Here is an 8798-nt window from a genome sequence, read left to right as displayed (position 1 = left end):
TTTTTTTGTGTTTAACTCACAGTGAGGATTTTTTACAGTAACTGACACAGCGCTGCCTAATAATATGTTAAGACAAACATCTGTCCTAATTGCATCTATTAAAATAATGTACCTGTTCCGACTTACATACACATTCAACTTAAGAACAAACCTGCAGTCCCTGTCTTGTATGTAACCCGGGGACTACCTGTATATCTCACTGCATATGATTTGGGTGTTAGAATATTTTTCTTGTTTTTTAGTCAGTTTTTTATTCTGTGTTGCTAAATTGCCCCTAACCTTTTCCCTAGTGATGCCATGGATATTGCTGTAAACTCAACTCCCTGTTTGCCCTCTATTATTTATTTGTCTGGAAGATCCAACAAGATTTATGTCAATGTTAAATTTTTAAGACTTAAGAAAAACCAGAATTCCTTTTTTATGTTATCCGAAAAAGATGTGCAAGTAGAAAAATAAGCTGATGTACAGTCTTGGACTTTTAGGCAGTATGTAGTAGTACTCTATGTGGAAGAGGTGCTAGGAGAAGCTTGCAGTACATTTTTATGCGTGAGCCTTTCATGGCAGTTTGACATCTATGAGTTGTGTGCAAAGCGTACAGTAGTTCCCAGACACAGAAAAGCACCGGGTATATATCAAGGGGAGGAGTAGCTACAAAAGCAACTGGTGCATCGTGTGATGATCTGTTACAGAAGATTTAACAATTCATTGGCTGCAGTAAATCTGCTGAATCGCGGAAAGACTTTCCTAGCAACTCTTCTCAGTTCAGCTGTTTTTCTTTCATTCTCTGAACGTCTTTATTTGGTATTGTCAACAGAAAAAAAAATGCCCTTGTGTTTGTTGTAAACATTGTCCTTGTGAGCGCGTGTCAGTGATTACATTGTAGTTTTCTAAGAAACAGTTTTATTGTTGTAATTATCGAAATGAGCATTCACACATGGGATTGGATGGTAAGTGTGTAATAGTGAGACATGGCGGTACATAATTAAGAGGAAAGTTACCGAAGAATCTTATCTTGCCAATAAAGGGGCCTTTTTCCTGATAGCGTGGTAACACTGCCTGTCCCGCAGGGAATTTACCGCAGTGATGGCAACCAGTTTGGCCTGAAATGAAGTAATAAAGAATCTTGAAACCCTAATTTTTTACAATAGACCCATCAGCACTATTTTTCTTTTATTTAAAAGGGTAGATTTTATATGAAGCAAAAATGTGTGTGTATTTTATCTCCTAAATACCTTTCTTTTAAATTCTTTTTAAAAAAAGAAGGATGCCCCTCCTCTATACCGCCATGGGTTGTTCCTTCTGCGCATGGCCGATCTCAAAGGTATGAAGGAAAAATCCAGGATGGTGCAGGATGAATAAAGAATCCAGGATGGCGTGGGACCGCCATATGGAAAGCCAATGTGGAGGGTTTGACCGCTCCTTGGAAGTAAAGTAAGTCTATCTTTTCTTTAATAAAAGTTTTATCCCCAAAACATAACCTCAGGAAAAAAATATTCTTTTAGTATCCCCACACTGCAAGGGCTAATGCTCATTTCCCCCACTCCTGCATGCTCCTCTGTGTGCAACTGGTCTCCCTGCACTTTCTAAAGGATCTTCTTTAATGCAGAGCTAGTAGTCCTGTTAGGGGTTACCCACAATCACAAATAGAATCAAAGTGAGGGCCAGGCACTTTGAGGAAGCAAAGGATATTACAAGCATAAATGCTTTTTACCTCCCTATAGACAAAAGAAAGCATTCAACCCTCGTAGCACAAGGTAACCACAATGCTAATGTATAGTCAAGCCTGGAGCTAGCGAGCGTAAGGAGATGAGCAGAAGGCCTGCATGACTAGGAAAACACGGAGCAGACAAGAAAGAGCTAATTTTGGCAGGAGAGGTCATTGATAGGTTAGGGTAGTATGAGACGAAGGAAGATAGAAGACACTTGGAGTGTGGTTGTGTTGAAGCTGCAGTTGCCCATAGTCATTTGCAGTACAGTGAATCACATAGAAACTGCAAACAATTGCTTGACATAGCTTTTGTGAAATGCTGCAGTTGATTCTAAAAACTGCTCCCAGTCTTATATATTGGTGCCCAGGAGCAGCTAACTGTGGCGTTTCAGATCACAAGTCTGAATGACGCCTAACTGCATATCATAGCCTCAGCAGATCGGCAAATCTTCCTGGGATTATTTGTCAGATCACCCATTTTACTTACAGCCTGGAGTTGCTCTTTAGTTTTTAGTAATATCCACCGCTCATGAAATCCCAGCAACCGGAGGACTTGTTATTAAGCTCTTAACTCATATTTATAACCCATCAGCAGAGAAAAAGAGCAGAGCTTCAGGGAGCCATCCCTCCATCGTCTAGAAAATGTCACAGTCTCACCTGTGTGTGCCGGCCCTTGCTCCTTTTAGATCACTCTTCCCCTTTAATGGCCCAGCCTATTGTGGATGCAGTTTCTGCTGTAACCTTAAACTATGTGATTCTGATTTATAAAACTACCTAAAAATGTCATGGCTTGCTAATGCACTGTTATATAATAGGATTTGGAGATGTAGTCTCAATGGAGAGCTTTTTACCCCAACTTGATAAATCTAGGACATTGCATGCTGTGAATCTGCGTTGCATAAAAATACCTTTCATCCTGTTCTGCCGAGTGTGTTTTATTTTTGTAGTGCTTTGTACAGTGGATAGGTTTAATAATTTTATTACACTGTATCGGTGTCCTGTACTAGAGGGAATACTGCTATAAAACAACTAGAACAGTACTGCCTGCCGTAAACTGCAATGAGTTCCGGCTGATTTTTTTTTCCTTTTAAAGAGAAATGTAGAGAGATATTAGTTTAGAGTACAAATGTATTTTTAGTAGTTACCCTCAGCATCCCCCACCAATAGGTCTTCCACATGCCTATCCCTGTCCTTCCAACACTCACCCCCTTTGACTCCTGGCTGAACTCTTTTTATCTAAAATACAGGTATCACTTGATACACCCTGTAATATTATTTTATCATGGTGTGTTCTTTTTAAACTTTGTTTTCAGAAGTAGATTGTGACTTTATAGGTATATTGGGGCAATCATACCTGAATAGTATTATTATATGTTATTATTATTATTATTATTCATAAACAGGATATTTTTAGCGCCAACATAATACGTAGCGCTGTACATTAAATAGAAGTTGCAAATGACAGACTGATACAGATAGTGATACAGGAGGAGAGGACCTTGCCCGAAGAGCTTACAATCTAGGAGGTGGGGGAACTTACACACAATAGGATGGGAAATATGTAGTGGTAGGAAGTAGTGGTGGTTTCAAATTACAGAGGAAGATGGGTAGGCAAGTTTGAAAAAATGGGTTTTTAGTTCTCTTTTAAATGAGCAGAAAGTAAGAGCAAGCCAAATAGGACGAGGAAGACCATTCCAGAGAGTCGGGGCAGCTCTAGAAAAAACTCTTAGCCGTGCGTGTGATGAGGTTATGAGTGAGGAAGTCATTAGTAGGTCATTGGTGGAGTGGAGAGAGCGGCAGGGGGAGTATTTTTTTACCAGGTCAGAAATGTAAGTGGGACAATAACTGTGTAGGGATTTGAAGGCAAAGCACAGGAGCTTAAATTTGATTCTAAGGTGAAATGGAAGACAGTGTAGAGATCTGCAAAGAGAGGCAGCAGAAGAGGAGCGGTGGGAAGGATGGATGAGTCTGGCTGCAGCATTCATAATAGGTTGTAGAGGAGAGAGTCGAGTTAGTGGAATACCAGAGAGGAGGAGGTTACAGTAGTCCAAATGAGAGATAGGAGCATGTACAATGTGTTTGCTGGTCTCTGGGGACAGGTAGGGGCAGATTTTGAAGATGTTGCGTAGGTGAAAGTGACAGGACCTGGAAATGTTCTGAATATGGGGGGTAAATGAGAGGGCAAAATCGAAGGTGATGTCAAGGCAACGTGCCTGAGGGGAGAGATGAACAACAGTGTTGTTAACAGTTAGAAATATGTCAGGGGGACATTTGGAATTTGAAGAGGGGAAGATGATGAGTTCTGTTTTATCCAGGTTTTCAGAGTTTTAGGAAATTAAATAATTGACCTTAAATAACCTTAAATAACCAAATATATAACAAATAACCATATAACATTATAACAATACCCTAACACTATATCAGGTGTCCTCACCCCAACAGAGTCTTTTCCCCAGAAGGATCTGCCACTCCCATGATATTATTGCTCCCAGCCACCCTACACTGCCTCAGGAACAAATATCAATTCAGGAAACCCACAAACACCCACATAATCCCTTCTGGAGACACCACCTCCTTACATAAACACTTACAGGGCTCCCATACCATAGTTAGGCTTACCCAACCAGAACCCCAAAACACTGCCCTTGAGAAGCCCAAATCCACAATCCAAAAATCACAAACCCCATTCTTTTACAACCTCTTGAACTTTCCTTCTCACTGCCCTGGTAAGAAAGACACGCTATTCCCTGTTTCCTTACTTTCCTTTTTCTACACTCCACCCCCAACTCTCTACCACCAATCACCTTTTCCACTAGCCTCTCAAAGTACTCCCGCCTTTTACACTTCTCCTGTGCAGGTAGTCATGCAGGATCTCCGCCTACATTCCTCTACAGGCCTTACTTTATCGCCTTCTCTTCTCGCAAGGTTGATGTGGGTGTTCTTCAAAGTTGCACACAGAAGTGCTGAAGTTATAACATCAGCTGAATTCTCCTCCTATGACTGCCTGGGTTCACATCGAAGTAGGGAAAGAAGGAACTAAACTTGTTGGTGGGTGGTGAGCTTCTACAAGTATAAACATAAACATAAGCATATGAATACTTGCTGATTATGTCGCAGATTTACCTGTGTGCAACTGCCCTGTCTAGGGCACTAATTTTGCCTATGGCTCCACGACAGACTTCTGAGAAGAGGGCAATTCTCTTTAACCATTGTATAGCCACTGATGATGTGGAGGAAGGGTGTCACTCTCTTTAATCTCTCTATACAGTGATGATGTGACTCCTGCATGTGCAGGAGTTACATTGGCCCCAACTACCGGCTCTGCAGAGCTGAGTTCTACGCCACATAACTTTGTAGAGCCTTAATTTTTTTTTTTTTTGCATTGCTTGTCTCTTTTGTCAGTTAGCCTTACCTCCTGGTGGCTTGTATTAGAGTTTAGGTCTGCTTTAAATTAAGCTGCCCATCATTCTTTTTTAAATGAGATTGACATGGAAATGATGTTTCTGCAGGGGACAGTGCCTGTAAGCATTGAAGCAGCAGATGCTACTTTCCTTTTTATAATATAGATATAATATAATATTACATAATAAACATAATATAACATAGGCATCATAGATGCTTTTACTTACATATGCACTTGGAAATATCTACATTACCTTGGGATAAAATTGCTCAAAAATAATTGTCATAATCACAGCTAGATCAATGAGAAATATTTGTTTTTCCAATTCTATGTAGAAAAGGTAATTTCATTTAATTGAGCCTTTACAATCACTTCTACAGTTGAGTCCCTATAACGGCCGTTTTTGATGAAAATAAATATAAATTAATAAATATAAATGTTGTATCTTTATGCACAGCGTCATTACACCGCAAGAAGATGAAGACGCAATTTATATAGTAATAAATGCTGTAAAAACATCAAAAGTCTAATCAATGCATGTCTGAGCCACGGCTGCAGTCTTAAAGGTTAAAAATCTCTTGGGACCACTGAGCAAAGACACTATGTTTTCTCCAAGACACTAATTCACTGTTGGTCTGCCTGGCACTGTGTTTCAAGGGGAAGACATATCACACTGAAGAATGGAATGTTCACAACTTTGGCATCTAGCTTTGTATGATTATCCAGCAATAATACCGCTCTCTCGCCTGCTGAACAATGAAATAAAGATCTTTTGCTACTCTTGGCTGCCATCTGATGGGCAAGTGTCCTATGCTGCAGAATTTTAAAATGCTTTAAACAAGTTTGTTAAAATACTACCAGGTCAGAGAACAGGTAACTATTTATTAAAATGGAAATCAGTGTCCAGGTTTCATTCAGATTAATGCAGTGTGTAATAGATATGTGCACACAATGGGCCTGATTTATTAAAGCTCTCAAACACAGGAGAAGATAGAACATCATGGAAGAACCTGGGTGATCCAGGAAACCGATAATGGTTCCTCCATTCCATCTTTTCCAGTCTTGGAGAAATCAGGTCCAATGTTGCATTGCATTGGAACAGTCTATAAAAAATGAATAGGCACCCTAATGTGCCAATAAGTCCACAATTTTTTTAAAATGCAATGCATTGCAATGCATAAGTATGCATTTAAATATGTTTTAGCATGTTACAGCACAAGTTCATTGACTTTGCATTGGGTTGCCATTTAAAATAAATAACAACACAATGAGATAACATGTTATGTGTATTACTGCACATTGCAGTTAAACTCTAACTGGACCTTATTACAGTCCTTTGATTTTTTTTTTATCTCTAGAATGTATGCAAGCATTTTATGATCATTTTACATTTTCACAATTCAATCAGATTGTGTTTTACAGTTTTATCTTTCAGAGCATTAAAAATCCAAACAATTTAATTAGAAAACTACCATAATTGTTATCATATTTTGCATAGAATCATAAAAACTGTGGATGTATTGAGCACAATCATACATTTATAAATTCCACTTCAAGCCTAATTCTAGGGGCATTCCTTTTCCATTGTTGTAGTGTAGTTCCCTCTGCAGGGTATGAGTTAAATGCACATTTTATTTAGGGTGCCATTAAAAAAGCACTTTTTCTAGCTTTGGGCATGATTTATTAAAGCTCTCCAAGGCTGGACAGGATACACTTTCATCAGTGAAACTGGGTGATCTAGCAAACCTGGAATGGATTTCTTCAAAGTCATTTAACATTTGATAGCTAATGTTTTCAATCCTGGACCAGATCCATTCCAGGTTTGCTGGATCACCCAGCTTCACTAAAGTGTATCATCTCCTGCCTTGGAGAGCTTTATTAAATCATGCCCTTTATCCATTGGTTCCCTAGCAGTCATCACTCTCCTTTTCCCTTAATGTAGGGCAGTTTTTGCAATTATTACTTACAATGTAGGACTGTACAGACGCCACCATTTGATACAGTGGTGAATGAAGGAGGCATTAACGGACAGCTGCATCAAAGAAAGAAGCCTGGTGGGCTTAAGGTAATTAAAAGTGCTTGTTTTGGCTATGTTCAGACAGGTGGTGGAGTGGTTACAGCTTCCTTGCGCCACTTAACCACTGCTTACATGAACACACTATATGTAGTGTGTACTGCAAAAGCCCATTAGAGAAAGTATAGGAGCATCAGTGAGTAGCTCTATCCCAATTACTGCTACCCTCAAATCTGCAAATGCTGGCTCCTTAGAAACCAGTGCTTCAGTGTGAGACAGCCACCCAAGAATGCTTATCTAGTACACATTCAAGTGTACTTGTTTTTCTGAAGTTGTTTCCCAGCCTATCCAAGCTGCTTCATCGGTTCTACCACCATTTAAACCCACACAGTTTAAACACTTTATTCCAATTACCATGGAATGTGAAACTACAGATGTTTATTTACCGGAGGTGTGAAATGACCAAAAACCCATCCTTGGTATCAGGAAGTCTGCATAGCTGTTAAAACTACAACTATAACTCTAATTTTACATAGAAGGGCTCTTTCATGACTCTTGCAAACCAATTGTCCCATCTGTCCAAAATATGCACCATATTGTCCTGGAACAAATGCCCCTTTTCTTTCAGATGTAGAACCACTACTGAATCTTGTCCTGTAGCATTTGCCCTCCAATGTTGGCCCATTCTTTTGGGAGAGGTTGTTTTGTCCCAATATACAGGTCTTTGCAGTTCTCACTGCAGTGCACTGCATAGACCGAGATAGTTCAGTTTTCTTTGGGTGTTGGGACTTTTTAGGAACAATTTTCTTCTTGGAAATGTGATGTTTCTTAACAATTCTTCTGAATTTTTCTGACACTCCAGCTACATATGAAAACACTATATCACTTTGGATGTTCTGCATGTCTCTTTTGTTTAATGGTCCTGGGTTTTTGCATGATCTTGTGGATTTTTTAACAAAAACCGGTTCCGGTCAACCACAAGTTTTTTAAGTACTCCTAAGACGTCTGTATCCTTTCTCCTTGGACTCTTTGTTTGTTGTTACCATCGGTGAAGCAAAACTCTACTAGCCCCTGATTTATGTTCCATTAGGTGGTGGGAGTCAAAAAGCAGATACTGGATGGGTTCCTGTAGACCTTATATCCAAATTACCCCCTCCCTTGATAACATTGGCCTGGGGTCACTAAAAAGTTAACAAATGCAAGTGAGAGGTAAAATAACAAGATATTCTGTTACTTTGCCCTAAATAGATAAAATCAGAGTCTCTTTAAAACAAAATAGTCCTAAACATAATAAAAAATGCAGAACATGTTCAATATATGGCATATAAGAAATTACTTTTCTTAATGCACAATTCTTAGGAGAACAATAGTTTCATTACTAAACCTTGATTTGTGGAAGATAAAGATAAAAACAAAATAACAGGTGGAAGAGAAGAAAATAAACCAATTGTGCAAAACGTGAACCATGCGGCTGCTTAGCTAATGAATAATGTGGGCTGTAAAAACGGGCCCAGACAATACTACTTAAATGTTTGCAAAAGCTGAATATGTTCTTAGTTAAAGATGGAAGGCAAGAAAATAAATGCAAATGAACCGGTAACGTGGGATGCCAAGAGCCACCATCAGGACTTGAATTGTGTTACAAAAAAAAGCATAGCAGATGTTTCGGTAAT

The sequence above is a fragment of the Pyxicephalus adspersus genome, chromosome 9 (genome assembly GCF_032062135.1).
Source record: "Pyxicephalus adspersus chromosome 9, UCB_Pads_2.0, whole genome shotgun sequence".
In the NCBI taxonomy this organism is placed as follows: domain Eukaryota; kingdom Metazoa; phylum Chordata; class Amphibia; order Anura; family Pyxicephalidae; genus Pyxicephalus; species Pyxicephalus adspersus.
This window is presented reverse-complemented; position numbering follows the sequence as displayed.